This window comes from Pan paniscus, chromosome 1 (genome assembly GCF_029289425.2).
Source record: "Pan paniscus chromosome 1, NHGRI_mPanPan1-v2.0_pri, whole genome shotgun sequence".
Lineage (NCBI taxonomy): Eukaryota > Metazoa > Chordata > Mammalia > Primates > Hominidae > Pan > Pan paniscus.
This window is the reverse complement of record NC_073249.2, coordinates 124,249,243-124,264,230: the sequence shown is the minus strand read 5'-3', so window position 1 is coordinate 124,264,230 and position 14,988 is coordinate 124,249,243. Positions and strand designations below refer to the sequence as shown.

General features: G+C 35.2%; 1 long non-coding RNA gene across 3 annotated transcripts in view; it reads right to left on the bottom strand.

Moving 5' to 3' along the window:
* LOC117974857 (uncharacterized) overlaps positions 1-14,988 on the bottom strand; it is a 109,891-nt gene that overhangs the window by 16,223 nt on the left and 78,680 nt on the right. The window contains exons 3-6 of one of the 3 annotated variants that reach the window (XR_010110785.1): positions 7,961-7,992; positions 6,742-6,829; positions 3,004-3,078; positions 2,753-2,808 (exon numbers count right to left, since the gene is read on the bottom strand). This is a non-coding gene — a long non-coding RNA (uncharacterized LOC117974857). Of the gene's footprint in view, positions 1-2,752; positions 2,809-3,003; positions 3,079-6,741; positions 6,830-7,960; positions 7,993-14,988 lie in introns of those variants that run through there. The other 2 variants (XR_008626074.2, XR_008626077.2) reach the window with 2 other exon arrangements.

Genomic DNA, 14,988 nt, shown 5'->3' with positions numbered 1-14,988 from the left:
GATTAATTTTGGTAGATGAGAAGTAAAGTACATTAGATCAGTGATCTCGGGCAACATTGTAAAAATGCAAATGAGATAATGAGTACTGCTCAAAATTTGTCTTCTTCCAATGACAATGGTTGGGTGAGCCAAGGCACAGTTTGAAGCTAGCTATGAGTTAGCTGAGAACATGTACTACTGCTGGTTTCTCAATTTAGGAGCTACTTATACAATTTTAAAGTGAAAAGCTATATATAAATAGTAATTAGAGGCAGAGCTAAAGATAGTATAGCTAGTTTTATCTTGGGTAAAAGACCTAAGGAACTTTTGAAAGGGCGTATGTAGCAGACAAAGAGTGAGATCTTGGTTTTTACAGAAAAAGATTTAACTGAGCCTGCATATCAAGATAGTTTTGAATATTTTACAGCTTTCATGTTTTCCAATGAGTTAGTGATTGTCATTGTAAAATGATAAATTTATGGTAATCCATATTGCCTCGCTTCTATCTCAGACCCACACAACATACAAGGAAATCTTAAGGGTACAGTATTAAGTTGATATACACTAATGCTAATCTGCCCTCACTTTTTCCTAATATCCAAATCTATTTACTGGTCTCCCTCAGGTTATTCCAACCTCATAGAGTTCCTTTTGAGCTCACAATAAATTAGCCTTAAATCTAGTCATGCTAAATTAATCAATATTTGTATAATAACCCAGAGTAGATATAGTTGTACTAAGTGACTCTGCCTTCCGAACTAGAGAAAGACACTTAACCTAAATGATACATCAAGAGATGCCTGTGACTTTGCAGTTTAAATTTTCAGGTCTCAGGTTAAACTAGTCTCTTGAATGGAGGAGGTATAAAACCCAGAAGCCATGGCATAGGAATCATCTGTATTTCCAGAAGGCCAGTGAATAATCCCCCTGCTTCCTCTGCTCAGCTTCTAACCAGTTGAGAGATGGATAAAAGAGACAGTTAAGTGGAAATCAAAATATAAATTGTTATACTTATAAAACTCTAGATTAGAGAACAAGACCTTGTCTTGGCACAACTATAGTATTTTCAATATGACACACTGCTGCAAGAGGTTTTCTAATGCTTAACAGTACAGCACTGAAAACCAAAGGTCTGTCCATGAAAACACAATCCTTTTACTTTACATAGGCATATCCTCATGCCTCTGACCAAAACTTTCAAACTCATCAAGGAGTTGTTGTCCCACACTTCTGTACCTACTACGGGTAAGTAATAAGAAAAAAGTGCAAGAATATTACTCTAATCATGCGTACTTCACAAGGAGGTATATGTCAGGAGTAGAGTACAGGCTGGTTCATAGAAAAGAATGAATAAAGAGAATATTCATAAAATTAGTTGGTACCCAGATTCCTCAATGAAAACTGAATTAGTCTCCTTTTCCACCTGCCTCATCTAATCAAGCAGCCATCATTTTTTAAAGTTCATTTCCTCTTTATTTAAATTCAAAATTGTGGATCTATTTTTAATATTGTTTTATCTTGTCCTTTCTAAACAAATCGGTAATCCTACCATACCTACTTTTACCAAAAGAAACATTTCTAATTTCTTTTCTCTCCCCATTGCTACTTTCTCCATCACTTATAATCAAGTCAGCATTTTCAGAAGTATTCTGAGGAACACTGCACTTTTAGAGTCTCTTCAAAGAAATGAGGGCTTCCTATGATTAAATATATTTTAGAAATGCCACATGCCTTGCCCCATTTTAGAGATTTAACATACTCATTAGCAGAGATATCTTCCAATAAAGAAACCTCTTTGACTTGTTTAATCCAAAATTCCCAGTCTTATCTCAACATAGCAACTTAAAAAAAAACCTCTTATAACCTCTAGAAACTAGTGTTTTGTGAAATACACTTTGAGAAACGCTTTTCCAAGATATTTTAATCAGTTTTTAACTATCCTGGCCTCAAAGGCAGTCATGCCAAATTAATCAATACCTTTTGTGACATAAGTGCTATGTTTAAAAACATTCCATGCATCTTCACTGCCTCTTGGACAAAAATCAGTTCAAACTACTCAGGGCAATATTTAAAGTCAAGTGCTATCTTTACCAGTCTTTTTTTCTAGAGAAAAAATTCTACTCTTTCCCCAAAGAAAGTCTTCTTCATATTAAACTAAAGTTAAATATGTTCTCTCACTCCTACAAAGGACAATTAATCTAAGTTCTCTAAGCCTCAGTTTCCTTAAATCCTACTTCATAACTGAAATGACATAGCAAGCATTTCCTGACTCATACTCCCTTATCTGAGCTCTGAAGTGCATTAACTGCTGTGAATTTATTCTACCCTGTCTTTATGTTTTGTTTTGTTCATTAGGCTCAGAGTAAATATAATGTAGTGATTAAGAACCTGGGGTCCATATCTAAGCCAAGATCACTTAATAGACATGTGATTTAAAGCTAATTACTTATTCTCTATGTTCCTCTTTCCCTCATATGTAAAATTCAAATAAATAACTGGTTGGCAGGATTTTTACAAGTACTAAGTGAGAGTATATATGGTAATAGAGGTTTTTAATATGTAGCTATTATGATTAATATTAGAGTGCAAATTCCTTTATATCAGTATCCAGTTATTATGCTTATTTGTAGTGTCCCCATTTTACATACAAGAATTTTGCCTATGGGAAGTATTGATGAAATAATTTATGAAATCAAAATAGACTTTCAAGGGGCCATAGGGGCCATAGAATTTAGAATGTTTATTTTATAAATTGAACATGTAATTTACTTACCTAGTATCACATAACTGGTCGGTAGTACATCCAGGAGTATGCATCGGGGTCAAGACCTATAAGATCCAGCTTTTAATTGATTTTACACAGAAAAAAAAAAACTGGCAAGCTACAGCTGCCTGAATAGTTTATTTCAAAGAAAGCACCATTCATGAAGTATATGATGAAATGCAACAATGGTCCCCAAATTTTTCTCCTTCTGGTGTCCACATTCCTTTACTGTATAACATTGTGTGGTCTCCCATACTCACCTATGCCTTGACCATATGACTTGCTTTTAACACTTGTGAATGGCGTTTTTCCTCTTTTCAAGCTCTTGCAACTCCCTGAGAAACATGTAAAAATGTTCAGACTAGGCTTTTGAGATATGAGAGACTGCAAAAAGCAGACATGAGATGCCTCAGACCCTCAGACCAACCAGCCCCAAGCCAACATGTCAACTGACCACAGGCTGGTGAGTGAGTCAAGTCAAGTTTAGCAGAAGTCTTCATCATCTGAGTCCAGCCCAAATTTCAGAACCACAGAATCGTGAGGTAAATAAAAGGTGCTTTTAAGCTACTAAGTTTTTGGGTGGTGTATTACACAGAAAAAAAAATGAACCAACAAAATTAATTTGTAGATTCATTATTAATTAAATGTTATATGAAAAAAGGCAGATATTAAGCCCCCTCACTTCATGTGTCCCCTCATGCACAAGAAGACAGTACTTACTTTCCTCTAAACAAAACAATTATTCAATTAATAAGAAGTATCATAGACTCTGAAAGCATAAAAATTTTAATATGTTTGTCCTTAACACTTGTCAGTTCTGTAGCTGTTATGTCAGAATGACTTTTCTCTTTTGGAGGCTGAGTTTCTTTGTTGGTGTTCTTTGGTCACTGCTAGCTTTTCAGCTTAGCAATTGATCCTGGCACATCCTATTCTTCGAAGGATGTATTCTGTGACATAAAATACACTTTTGACAATGCTCATGAACAAATAAAAGTGGTAATCAAAAGGCAACTAGAATATTTAAATAAGATGATTATATGTTGTAACACTGTAGCTAGATGTCAAAGAAAAAAGTTAGCATTTTTCCCTCCCTATAAGTGATGTAAAATTTCTTACACCCACGTTATTGCCTAAAGTAATAGGTTGGTGCAAAAGTAAATGCGGTTTTTGTCACTACTTTCAATGGCAAAACACAATTACTTTTGCATCAACAGAATAGCAGAAAACCATCACTAGTTTACACAGACATTAGATACACTTTCATAGTGTTCTTGGTAGCAGAGGCAAAGCAATTTGATATGGAACATATGGGTGATTATTTGATTTTTCCATTTTACTAAGATGTCCATGAAATGCTGAGAAACACTTCATTGGAATTGGTGTGGTGTTGATAAATGTTTACCAGTATTTCTTAATTTCAGTATTTAAATTATTCTTAAAGTACATATGTCACAAGTGGTGTGTAATCCATATTTTGTATGTTGTTACAAACGCATATAAATTTGGAAGATAAATATTTCTTTTTTTATTAATTTTAGACATTTTATTCTTTCTCCATAATATTCGTTAAACTATACATAAACATGTACAGTGATACTTTTCTAAGTAAACTTTTGTCTTATTATACTATGGATCCAATGAAAGTACATCATTTATCTTTGATGGTGGGTGGAGTTTGTGAAGCCATGCTAAGAAGCTCTGTCAGCCCCGCAGCAGCTATAGCATTGGATAATAGAGATTGATGCACCAAGATAGACAGAAAAATAAATAGGCAAAAATTTAAAGACGGAGTAATTTTTAGCTTATAAGTAAGCAGTTGAAAACAAAATATATGCATATACCAGAGATAAACTATACAACAGATTTCAATTATACAAGCAGTCATGATGTAGAAAGGTACAGTAACCAAAGCAAATGGGTAAACAAACTTCAGAGAAGCATGGTGGGACCAGGCAATTCTCCAGTGAAGAACACTCAGGCCAGGTCAACAAATGAATATGTATGACATACTAGTGGCAAGATGGTGTTGATTCAGAGGCAACTGTTTGTCTATTTTAAAACTTGTATTTGATATTGCTTTAAATTATACGTTTCTTCAGGAATAGAACCTAATCTTCAAGTTGCAGCTATTATAGAATAATTATTGGATATGATCCTGTAAATTTGAGCTATATTTGGGCTTATGGAACAGAATATGAAATAGAAATAGAGAAGTAAATTAACAAGAATATTTTGTCAGCCAGTCAATACTTCTTTGTGAAGAGCCTATTACGTACAGGGTCATAACCTCATTGACTGTGGCAGAAGTCTATTGTAGACAATCTATAACAGGACATGAATAAGTTAGACATAGTAATAAACTTTTAAACTTTTTTTAAGCTTTCACAGCTTATGTAGTTATTTTACATACTTAGCTCATTATTTCCCCATATATAATTATACACATTATATTGCTATTAATAAATTAATTTTTCTAGTTTTGTAGACCTATTCAATATTGACCACTAAACATTTTAATTAGTATTTCTTTGTTCATAAATTGCATATGAACAACTATTAACCTTGTAACATTTTTTCACCATTTGTGGAAACCAAGAACCTAAATGCCAATAGATTCATTCTACTCTCACAAGCTGAGAAAGGATTCTGAATGTAAAGTTGAGTATTTAAATTATTTTTGAAGTACATACATCAGAAGTGGTACATAATCCATAATGGACTAAGCATGTAAAATAGCTACTATGCAACATTATTTTACACCTCCCCTCTCAATCTCTCTCTCTGTTTCTATATATAAGCAATAAGGGTTCTTGGATAAACTTTAAAAAAATATATTTAGTCTTTGACCCTCGTTCTTGACACAGAGCTTCTAAGAACTTGTAATTTCCTAAATGATAGGAACATCTGACACAGAGCTGCTAAATCTACTGGAATTTATTGGGCAATAGAAGCATCCTTTGTTCTAATGAAACAACTCATAGTGGGCTCCTGGATGGGGACTGGTCATCAGAAAGACCAACCCAGGATTAGAAGCTTGGAAATTTTAGCCCCATTCCCCATTCTCTGAAGAGGGCAGAGGGGCTAGAAATGGAGTCAATTAATTATGTTTATGCAATTAAGCCTCTATACAAATTCCTGAACTGTAAGGTTTGGGGAGCTTCCAGGTTGGCAAATGCCAGGAGAGTGACATGCTCCAACTCCATGAAGACAGAAGCTCCTACACTCAGGCTCCTTCCGGACCTCCTCCTATGCCTCTATTCATTTGGCTGTTCAACTATAGCATTTATCATACCCTGTTAATACAATAAACATTAACATATGTGTTTTCTGAATTCTGTGAGCCATTCTGCCAAATTAATAGAACCTGAGGAGAGGGTCATGGGAACCGTGATTTATAGCTGGCAGTTAGAAGAGTAGATAGCCACCTACTACTTATGATTGGCATCTGAAGTGGGGGGCAATCTTGTAGAACTGAGCTTAACCTGTGGGATCGATCTGAATCTAATTTCAAGTAGTAGTGTCAGAATTGATTTGAATTATAGGATAGCCAGTTAGCATCTTCTGAAGAATTGCTTAGTGTGTGGCAAAAACTCCCTACCCATCTGCTATGAGAAGTGAAATGTTCTTTCTTGTACTGAATGTTGAGTGGTGTGTGAAAGCAAAAATATAAAAGTAAAAAATAAATCTCATACAGTTATAAAGCCAAAAGAAGACAAGGGAAAGAAATTAAATCAAATTGATTCAATATTTGCTTCCCTATATTGACTGTAAGTCTTAAAAAAAGATATTTGGTTATGTCATCAGGATAGTACACTGGCAAACACAAAGTTAAATAAAACCATATCAGATGGTAGAGAATGTAGTCAGCATGGCGATTGGTTAACCAGAACACTCTAATTCAAGGAAAATAATGAAACCCCACCTAGTATAAAAATTAATTTGAGGGGTACAGAATACATCAGAGCTATTTTAGTTTAGACTCATCTAAGTTCACTCACCTGAAATTTGAATGTCCTTATTTTTCCACTACAAAACTGAAGAGTTCTAATTGTAGGTCAAGGTTGATTGGTGGAAGACACTTGGCAGCTGTTGATGTAAATATAAAATGGAATTAAGCTTAGTTTTTTTCATCTTGCTAATGATGTATGTATGTGATGCCAACTATTTAGCAATATTAGTTAATCAGGGAATCCATTGTGAATGATTAGAGATACATTACAAATGTAATTGTAATGCACGCTCAAGGCTACCATTCCTTTTTTTTTCTAATGAGTTAATGTGTTTAAAGGGATGATGATGTTAAGCTACAGTTGTTTTAACTTTCAAAGAAAAGAGCTTTCAATTAATATAATCACAGACTCTCCTTGAAAATCTCATTATCTTTTATGGGGAACGAAGGAACTATGTTTTGCCCTGCAATTAAATTTTCAATATAGTAATGACAAATGTGGTATAAGAAATTACCAGGTGGTCATGGAAAAAGGCTTTGTTTTATTATAGCTGATTCAAAATTTGTTCACATGGGAGGAACAGGAGATGCAGTAGAAAAACAAACTTCCTTATACATTATGGATAAGCTAGAATATGACATTCAAAAGAGTGATAATTTGACTGTTTTACCCAAATAAACTACCATGAATGCCTAGAGAAAAAAAGAGAATATTTTAGCTTCTTGCGCTCAATTCAAATAGATAAAGACTGCATTACTCTGTAAATTGAATTGCATCTGAGATATAAAGCTGGGGTTTTGGTTTTGTTTCATTTTGTTTGTTTGTTTTAGAGGCAGAGTCTTACTCTGTCACCCAGGCTGGAAGGCGGTGGTGCCATCATTAGTTCACTGCAGCCTTGAACTCCTGGGCTTAAGTGATCCTTCCTCCCTCAGCCTCCTGAGTAGCTGGGACTACAGGTGTGTGCCACCATGACCAGCTGACTTTTCATTTATTTTTTTGTGGAGACGAGATCTCACCTTGTTGCCTAGGCTGGTCACCAACTCCCAGGGTCAAGCGATCCTCCTGCTTTGGCCTCCCAGAGTGCTGGTATTACAGGCATAAGCCACAGTGCCTGGCCTATAAAACTGTTTTAGTGAAATACCTAAGCTTTTTAAAATTTTCTATATCATCAGTAAATCAGGTCATAGATATCTGTCAAGGCCTGACTTGCATTTAGTCTAGTCTGCTAATGTCAAACTTGTGAGTTTTTTTTCATCTTTGGGATTACCTTTCAACGATCCTTTGCTGTAGAAAAGCTACCTGAAAAAAATAGAAATAAACATTATCTATCTTGTCTGAACAAGTGATTATTAATTAAGCAAAATGATATTTAAGCTGCTTTATAAATGATACGTCAAAGCCTTTGTATGGAAGGTAGATCTTATTTTCACAATGACCTTCCATTGAATTTTGATGCTACTTTTGTCAGAAAAGGACACACCAGGAGAATATTTTATCTTCATTACTTGTCTTCATTACCATCATCATGACAATCATCTAAAGCATTTGTCATCATCATGGTCTAAAAGCATTTATACTCATTGCTCATCAGTATATACTGCTTAAGCATTGTTATAAAAACATAATAAAGTTGTTATTTCACTATCATCCATTCTAAGAGTTGAAATTCACATTTGGCTTCAAAGCGTAGTAAATTCGGATAATAATCTTGAAAGGAAACTGGAGAACAAAATATTAGATATTAATATATACAAAATATGTTTTCACTCAGGCAATTTACCTGTTCATATAGGTATGAATAAAATCAGTATTTCTACATTTTAATAATAACAGTCAGAGGAAACAATGTATTCTATCAAACTTTTAACATTTCTGGAAGTATGATTCATGTAATTGATAATTGTATCTAATCTAATTTCTGCCTGAAAAGTTATGTGGAAAATCATTGGTGATTTTATTTTTATAATTGTTTTGTATTTTACAAGGTATACAATAATTATATATATTGCATAATATATGTAAAATGTATTTTCCATTATCTACATATATGTATATATTTTTTAAAACAGTGTCTCCTCTGACAACTAGTCTAGAGCACAGTGGCACAATCAAAACTCACTGCAGCCTCAACCTCCCAGGTTCAAGCTATCCTCCCACCTCGGCCTCTCAAGTACCTGGAACCATAGACATGTGCCACCAAGCCTGGCTAAATTTTTATTTTTTGCAGAGACAGGGGTCTCACTATGTTGCCCAGGCTGATTTATTATAGTTTAACTGAAAATTCCAATAAAGTGATAAAATTCAGGACTTCTATACCTGAGAAAGAAATATATTTGGCTTAATATGGTAATTATAGATGTATTACTCATATGCCTGAATGACATAAACAAGCCAGGCAAATATGGGTTATATAGGGTTACCAAGTTCTTTTTCTTTTTCTGTAAAGGCAATGATGCCAAAGGATAGCAAACATTATTCACTGTATCTATTAACTGGAGCCCACAGTGGACTTAGAAAACCATGAATTCCCAGGGATGCAAAAAAGCAGAATGGTCATTCACTGTCATATTGAGCTCACTTCCTGGGAAGTATTTACATGATTGGAGGGATTTTTCATCATTCCTATAAGTGATAAAATCCTGCCTCACAATAGGAAGCCAGGATCTCAGAAACTATGGAAATTTGAAAGGTTAAGATCCACTCAGTTAATAAGCAAACAGAATGCCTCAATTATTTTTACTTTGGAAATTCAAGTTGGACAAGTTTTATAACAGCAACAAATTGTTAAATATTACTATATAGTTTGAAATAAAGAAGAAAAAATTGTGAGCTGAATAAGAGTTCTCAGAGGCATGAAGAGCCGACTCAGTGAAGCATTGAACAATGAGATACTAATTAACATAGCTAGATAAACATTTAAAATTTAAAATTTAAAATTGTTTTCTGATACAATATTTAATAAAATACATTATTCTTATAGCATTAGTCATCTTGAAAGGCACTTGGGTATTCTTATTTTTTATTCTAACATGAATATATTAGACAGCTAGACATGAGCAGGAGGGAAAGCACCTGAAAAAAGGAGGTCTGTAAATCTCACACCCCACAGACCATCCAAAACGTGCATGCTAGATATGACCAGAGAAAGGGGGACGTACCTATGCAGAAAGAAACGCCCCGTAAGATGCGCTAGTAGCTATTCACTTGGTAGTTAAACTAACAGAATGTTGCCAGCTCACACTGATAAGAAGAGAAGAGGACAAAGGAGAAATTCCTAAGAGATACACATGTGCAGTAAGTATAGATTTGAGCACTATTCAACCTTCCTGTGGTGGCAGTAATTAGCAATGTAGCCATTAGACAGAATTCATATCCATTAGACAGAATTCATATCCAGTTTCATTCTCCTACATGTGGCTAGCCAATTACCTCAGCAACATTTGTTGAAAAGGGTGTCCTTTCCCCATTTTATGTTTTTGTTTGCTTTGTCGAAGATCAGCTGGGTGTAAGCATTTGGGTTTATTTCTGGGTTCTCTATTACATTACATTGGTCTATGTGCCTATTCTCATACCAGTACCATGCTACTTTGGTGACTATGGCCTTATAGTATAGTTTGAAATCAAGTAATGTGATACCTCCAGATTTGTTATTTTTGCTTAGTCTTGCTTTGGCTATATGGGCTCTTTTTTGGTTCCATATGAATTTTAGAAAATTTTTTTTTAATTCTGTGAAGAATGATGGTGGTATTTTGATGGGTATTGCATTGAATTTGTAGATTGCTTTTGGCAGTACGGTCATTTTCACAATATTGATTTTACCCATCTATGAGTATGGGATGTGTTTCCACTTGTTTGTGTCATCTATGATTTCTTTCAGCAGTCTTTTGTGAAGCTGAATCCTCATCTCTCACCTTATGCAACAGACAACTCAATGGATCAAGGATTTAAATCTAAGACCTGAAACTATAAATATTCTGGAAGATAACATTGGAAAAACCCTTCTAAACATTGGCATAGGCAAGGATTTCATGACCAAGAACCCAAAAGCAAATGCAATTAAAACAAAGATAAATAGCCGGGACTTAATTCAGCTAAACAGCTTTTGCATGGCAAAAGGAACAGTCAGCAGAGTAAATAGATAATCAACAGAGTGGGAGAAAATCTTCACAATCTATACATCCAACAAAGGACTAATATCTAGAATATACAATGAACTCAAGCAAATCAGTAAGAAGGAAACAATTCCATCAAAAAGTGGGCTAGGGACATGAATAGACGATTCTCAAAAGAAGATACACAAATGGCCAACAAACATATGAAAAAATGCTCAACATCACTGATGTCAGGGAAATGCAAATCAAAACCACAATGGGATACCACCTTACTCCTGCCAGAATGGCTATAATCAAAAAAATAAAAAAAAATAGATGTTGGCATGGATGTGGTGATCAGGGAACACTTCTACACTACTGGTGAGAATGTAAATTAGTACAGACACTATGGAAAACAGTGTGGTTATTCTGCACAACAGTGTGGAGATTCCTTAAAGATCTAAAAGTAAAACTACCATTTGACCCAGCAATCCCACTACTGGGTATCTTCCCAGAGGAAAAGAAGTCATTATACAGAAAAACATATTTACACTTGCATGTTTATAGCAGCACAGTTTGCAAAAGCAAAATCAGGGAACCAACCCAAATGCTCATCAATCAACGAGTGGATAAGAAACCTGCGATATATATACATACATATCATATATATCATATATGTATATATATCACAGGTTTCTTATATATATCATATATATCACATACATATGATATATATGATATATCATATATGTCACATATATATCATATATATCATATATATGATATATATGTGTATCATATACACACACACACACAATGGAATATTATTCAGCCTTAAAAAGGAATGAATTAACAGCATTTGCAGCGACCTGGATTAGATTGGAGACTATTATTCTTAGTGAAGTAACTCAGGAATGGAAAGCCAAACACTGTATGTTCTCACTGATATGTGGGAGCTAAGCTATGAGGATGCAAAGGCCTAAGAATGATACAGTGGAATTCGGGGACTTGGGGGAAAGGTCGGGGGGATAAAAGACTACAAGTAGTGTGCAGTGTATACTGCTCGGGTGATGGGTGCACCAAATCTCACAAAGCACCACTAAAGAACTTACTCATATAACCAATACCACCTGTACCCCAATAGCCTATGGAAAAAGAAGATAGAATTCATATTCAACACTGTACCCACACGTGTTTTTGATGTTTGCTCTGTTTTCAAACTGTTTTTTATTTTGATTTTGCTTTTTAGTATTGCTTGTAAATTTTTTTAACAGTTTGACATGATTTATTGGGTTAAAGGAATTGCTATCAGTAGATCTTTAATAACGTGGTAGTAAGATGTGATAGTTAGATGTGGAGAGAGAAGCATTTTACAATTCTATGAATAGTTCTCAGTTTTATTGAGCCTATACCACCGGACTGTGAACTTCACATGTAAATCTCATTTTTTTCTCCCTTCAATGGGACAAGATAGCTAGAGTGGGCTGGATTTGGATATTTCCTTTTCTCCACATGCTAGAGACGAGTGGAGTTGAGTATTTTCTTTCCCTTCATGTTAGACTTTGATAAAACCTCAGCAGTTTAGGGTCTGGTTAAATAGCTTCTACTGAGGTCAGACCTTGTTAAGAAAAACAGAATGCTCTGGCATGTTTCAAAATGATTTTTTTTCTTCTCCCCTTCTAGAAGCAGCAGGGGATATTTTTTCAATATGAATTGTGAGAATCTGGTCTGTTGATAAGACTCACAAAAGTGTGGAGCTTCAAAATATCTGGGTCACCTTTGAATTTTTAATCTCTCAGGTTTGTTTTTGCTAAGCCTCCAGCAATTAATCCATCATAGTTCAGGTTTTCTTACCTCAATGTGGGTTCCCCGTGTTGCTTTTGCTTGTGGGTTTCCGCTCCAGCAAGCTGCAGTTCTCTGCATTCACCTGTTGGGCTCTCCAATATTAGGAGCAGCAGATAGCTCTGTGACTCCAGCTTTTTGTTGGATCTAAGAAGAGTTTCATTTCATTTCATTTCATTTCATTTATTTTATTTTATTTTATTTTTATTTTATTTTACTTTACTGTTTTAGACGGAGTTTCTCTCTTGTTGCCCAGGCTGGAGTGCAATGGCGGGCTCTCCGCACGTCACAACCTCTGCCCCCCGGTTTCAAGCGATTCTCCTGCCTCTGCTTCCCAAGTAACTGGGATTACAGGCATGCACCACCAAGCCCGGCTAATTTTTTGTATTTTTAGTAGAGACAGGGTTTCTCCATGTTGGTCAGGCTGGTCTAGAACTCCCACCTCAGGTGATCCACCCGCCTCAGCCTCCCAAAGTGCTGAAATTACAGGCGTGAGGCACCACTCCTGGCCAACATTTTTTGTTTGTTTGTTTGTTTTGTTTTAGACGGAGTTTCATTCTTGTTGCCCAGGCTGGAGTGCAATGGCGCGACCTCGGCTCACTGCAATCTCCGCCTACCAGGTTCAAGCGATTCTCCTGCCTCAGCCTCCCAAGTAGCTGGAATTACAGGCACCCGCCACCAGGCCCAGCTAATTTTTTGTGTTTTTAGTAGACACGGGGTTTCACTATGTTGGCCATGCTGCTCTCGAACCCCTGACCTCGTGATCCACCTGCCTCGGCCTCCCAAAGTGCTGGAATTACAGGCGTGAGCCACTGCGCCCGACCTGAGTTCTTAATTTTTAAGTGGTTTGTCATTTTACTTGATGTAAAGATGGAGCGGTGACTTATAGCTTTTTACATGCCAGACAGGAAATTGGAAGAGCACCATGTAAAAATTTTAAAACTTGAATTAGTGATACACTGGTAGCCTACCTCCTTTGTTTTATACACTACCCTTTTCTTGATTAGCTTAATCATGGAGCCATTATGATCAGATGTACAATCTCCATCACATATACTCAACACCAACTATAATATTTGCAGTTAATATTTATCTGTCCACTGAATAATTCAAATAATTTTACCTAAAAGAAATCTAATGAAAATACAACTAAATGTTGGGAAACTACATAGATATGTGAGTAAATTTTGCTAAATCATGATGCCAATAATGTCAAGTCATAGATTTCACCTAGGAAGTGCATATATATATATATATATATATACACACACACATATATATATACATATATATACACATATATACATATATACACACATATATACATGTAAATATACATGTATATATATACATGTATATATACATATATACATATATACACATATATACATATATACACATATACATGTATATATACATGTATATATATACATATATACATATATACACATATATATATACATATATACATATATACACATATATATATACACATATATATATGCCTATGGAGATATTTCCATTTTAAAAACATTACAGAGAGATACAAAAATATATTTTATTTTGCTATATAATTATACAAGAAAAAGAGAAGAAATCTAAAATATCTACTTTTTGCCGGTTGTTATTTTAGGTAATTCTTATACTACTCTCTTTAAATTTTGACATATAATAGATTTCCATTTTGTATGTGTTTATGATACACTACAGTTTATTTACTTTTCTAAATTAGTTTCATGAAAAATATATATGAGGTAGTGAGGAAATGAAGCACTATTTTCTCCATCTCATATACTTAATTTCTGACAGTTTTTTATTATGCCAGAACTGTTACAGGAAACAGGTCCTGATCCAGACCCCAAGAGAGGGTTCTTGGATCTGGTACAAGAAGGCATTCAGGGTGAGTCCGCAGTGCAAAGTGAAAGCAAGTTTATTAAGAAAGTAAAGGAATAAAAGAATGGCTACTTCATAGTCAGAGCAGCCCTGAGGGCTGCTGGTTGCCCCTTTTTATGGTTATTTCTCGGTGATATGCTAAACAAGCGGTGGATTTTTCATGCCTCCCCTTTTTATAGACCATATATGTTAACTTCCTGAGGTTGCCACGGCATTTGTAAACTGTCACGGAGCTGGTGAGAGTGTAGCAGTGAGGACGACCAGAAGTCACTCTCGTCGCCATTTTGGTTTTGGTGGAGTTTGGCAGGCTCCTTTACTTCAACCTGTTTTATCAGAAAGGTCTTTATGACCTGTATTTTGTGCTGACCTCCTATCTTATCCTGTGACTTAGAATGCCTTAACCATCTGGGAATGCAGCTCAGTAGGTTTCAGCTTCATTTTACCCAGCTCCTATTTAAGATGGAGTTGC